Raw genomic sequence first — 3,776 nt, 5'->3', positions numbered from 1 at the left:
AAAAAAAAAAAAAAAAAAAAAAAAAAAAAAAATGGGATTACGCCTTTAAATATTCCCAGAAAGAAACTATCAGACATGTTTATATTTGGAATTAAGTCAAAGACCACTAGTCAGAAATCATATTAAAATAATCCTTCTGTCCCCTAAGCAGACACTATGACTCCAGCAATGACTGGCAAACAGTAAATTTAAAACATTTCCATTTGAGAATATACTATGTTATATATGTATAAAGGTAGCTCTCCGCTCACATGGAAATTCTCCAGCCTTTCCTATGTGTCTAGTTTTGCTCATTAAGTGTCCTAAAAAATGTAATTCAGCTCTTTCTTTCAGAGTTCACTAAAGTCGAAGAGAGATGACAGTGCAAATATTGCAGTGTGCTTGGGACTCAAAAACTATGTTATACACATTTAAAAGCAAATAATGTGATTTCGGTGCCTTATTTATCTTAAAAAAAATAAAAACCTTACAATCTTTAACCATAAATACAAAATAATGGATTTCTATCAACAATAAAGATAAATATTCTTAATCATAGACTTTACTTGCCACATTATTTCTTCTAGCGATTATGATCCATAACATACAGTAGGTAAGGTCAAAAACAAACAAAAAACCTTAGATCCTTTATAATACGAGGGGGAAAAAACTCCATAAGCTCTTCATAACTTAGTCCCTGAACTTTGCAGTTTAGCTTTCCCATTGCTATTTGACAATAAATTTCAGATATAATTTGATCATATGAATAAAATAGAATAAACTATCTCTGACTAGATTTAATTCCCCGAAGACTACTATACTCAAAGTTATATGATTTTAAAAGTTTGTAAAAGGCAAATATTCTTACATGATAAGAATCACTGCAAAAGACCAGTGATTATCAAAATGCATCATGAAGTTAGGACTGATGACAGGAATGCAAGATTTTTTCCTCCCTAATATCCCATTAGAAACAAAGCACTTTCACCTTAAGTTAAAAGAGAGGTATTATTGTGAAGGCTATTGTATAAAAAAAAGAAAATAAGCTGAGGGTCAGAGAAACTGAGTAAATGAATAAGACCACACAGCCCAGTACAGAATATTCCAATGAAGTCAACCTTTTAAATCCGATTTCCCTGTTCTTTACAAAATGCTACATTGTCTTGAGAAGTCAGGGAGAAACAACTTGTTTTCCTGACTGTTGGAAATGTAGAAGGCCTCCCATTATACCTACTCGTTGAGCCACTAGAGTATGACATAAAATAAATTCTTGTTTATAGACTAATGTGAAGAGAGATGCCGCCTATGCTATGAACAAAGAGAACTAGGATAGGAGGCCAAACATAACTGTACTTAGTCACAGAAAAATATTTTTGTTTTCTATATAAAGCACTTTAAAAACACACACACACACCACCCCTCACCAGCTTTTATATAGGAAGGTTACTCTTCCCTCCATGAGGTTGTCTTTTGCTCCAGTTAGGATGCCTTTAACATTATGCCTACAATTTTATAATGGAATATTGAACTTGAACATTATAAAAATCCTGAACAGGTCTTTCTATTCTATAAACCTTGATGTAGCTAAACAAGGAAGAGAGCAAATTCCTGAAAAGAAATTATGGAGAAATACAGTGCATTAGTCAGAAAACTTACCTGAAGAAATAACCTAACCAAAAATTTAATCTGTGAATTGCATGATTTGCTCTAGTAACCACTCATCTCAAATTCCAATTAAAATGTCTGGACTTAAGAGTATGATTGAAATATCATAACTAAAGCTAAAGCGCAATCAATTAAACTCTAACCTGTATGAAGAAGTACTAGGTTAATGGAAGAGGCATATTTTGCATGAAGCCTGCAATAGGAGTAGATAAGGAAGAAGTTAGTAACACCTTTCCAGGACCATCCAGGAGAAAAGGTTCCCTGACTTCCCCCTTTATAATTCAATCGTTATTGATATTAATCTCTTAAAACAGACAGATGCATCAAGCTACCTTCCCTCGATGACAATAGTCAATCAGCGCATCCGACAACACTGCTTACTCTGATTTTATGCTCAACAAGCCACCTTCCAATTTTAAGATGGCTTCTCATATAGTTATTAGCACAGAACTGTGCTTAGTGGCCAAGATGAATATTACAGTTTTCTTGACCATTATAGTTTTTATACTCAACCGGCATTCCAAGACCCATACTGAACAGCCAGTTAACCTCTTAAAATGACATCTCAGACTTATCTTTCTCTAACAGGAAAATTGCAATTCCATTTAAACTTCAGAGCAATTCTGCAAGTATTTTTCAAGAAAATATTCTATGCCCAAGACCTAACTAAGCACTAATTAAACATGTTCTCAAATCTCAAGATGCCTGAACTTTACTAAGAGGACAAACTCAGAAATAAATAGCAATATTGGATGGTATATAAAATAACAGTTTATTATGGGGAGAAGGAAGAGTAAAATAGAGTAAAATTAATTCAACTACAAATAAAAAACATCAGGTACAATAGTTAGCTCTTAACCAAATTATTTTTTTAAATATACTAGAAAAAAAACAATTTATAGGTATGTCTATATAACAAAAACAGTCTAAACAAATGTATATCTTGAAATAATTGTCTTTTTTTTAAGGTTAAGTATCCTTTTCTGTTACAATTATATAATGAGAGTTTATTAGTGGAAAACTAAAACTTCTAATTATTCACATGTAAAATGAGCATAACAACACCATCTATTAAGGTAAAGGATATTTGTAAGTGAGTTAACCTACAAGTTGTAGGCCTGCTCCTAATTCTTTCCAACTCAGTAAATGAAATAAGCTAATAAGTATTGTTCTTAGTGTAGTAAATATTGAATTTTTTGATTCCTTTAAAAGGGAAGCAAATATTATTATCCTAACACAGATGCATTTTGAAAAAGAAAATCTACTTGTATATATTATGAATTCTAAAGTTAATAGTTTCACAGTAAAGACAATTTTACTATTTGTGAATTTTTAAAGTGCTAATTTTAAAAAAGCACACAATATATTTGTTTTAGGGAATAAATCTTCAAACTGAAGGTATGAAGTGAATTCCAAAAAGCTACTTGTGGCCAGCAGAACTTAGACAACATGTAACGAGGCTCCACTGCTGTACCTGAGTGGAATTGTTCTATTTAATTTTTAATAAGAACAAAAATATAGCTTATAAATAGAGGCAAATAAAAAATTGCTCTATTTAATTTTCCACATGAACAAAAATATAGCCTATGAATAGAACCAAACAATGCTTTATCATTTTACAAACACAGTCCAGCATAAATTTTCTACATGTGGACAGAGAACCACGTCTCTGCATAAATATAACTGCCTCTGAGAACTGTTCTGTATCTATAAACAGAATGACTCTGGGTTTAATTAAAATTTAGGAAATTATTAGAGGACTTTTATTTACCTGTTATCCAACTTAGTCTCAGGATCAACTGACCGCCTGCAAGGTCTTTACTAAATATTGCTTAGGCAACCACAGAACCTAGTTGGCACATAAGCAACAGTCTGTACGAATGAACGGTTTTAGTATCCAATCAAAAGCATCACCTTTTTCACTATAGGTAGGATGAGGTGTTTTATTATGGAAAAAAGAGTAGAAGAGGAAGGTGGCATATTAGACCTTTGCCCTAATAAGTAACTCATTAACTGAATAAAACCTGAGTGAGGAAATTATAAACATGCCCCATGTCACTGGGTCATGTCTAGGGCCCTTACCTTGGGCATTATATTGTCTTAAGGACTGGAATTAAGAAGAACTTGGCATG

The 3,776-nt window shown here is 32.4% G+C and overlaps 1 protein-coding gene across 3 annotated transcripts in view; it reads right to left on the bottom strand.

The window, feature by feature from the left end:
- CPNE8 (copine 8) overlaps positions 1 to 3,776 on the bottom strand; it is a 303,498-nt gene that overhangs the window by 253,812 nt on the left and 45,910 nt on the right. The gene's annotated exons all lie outside the window — the stretch shown is intronic.

The sequence above is a fragment of the Neophocaena asiaeorientalis genome, unplaced genomic scaffold (genome assembly GCF_003031525.2).
Source record: "Neophocaena asiaeorientalis asiaeorientalis breed wild unplaced genomic scaffold, Neophocaena_asiaeorientalis_V1.1 scaffold329, whole genome shotgun sequence".
Classification (NCBI taxonomy): Eukaryota; Metazoa; Chordata; class Mammalia; order Artiodactyla; family Phocoenidae; genus Neophocaena; species Neophocaena asiaeorientalis.
This window is presented reverse-complemented; position numbering and strand designations above follow the sequence as displayed.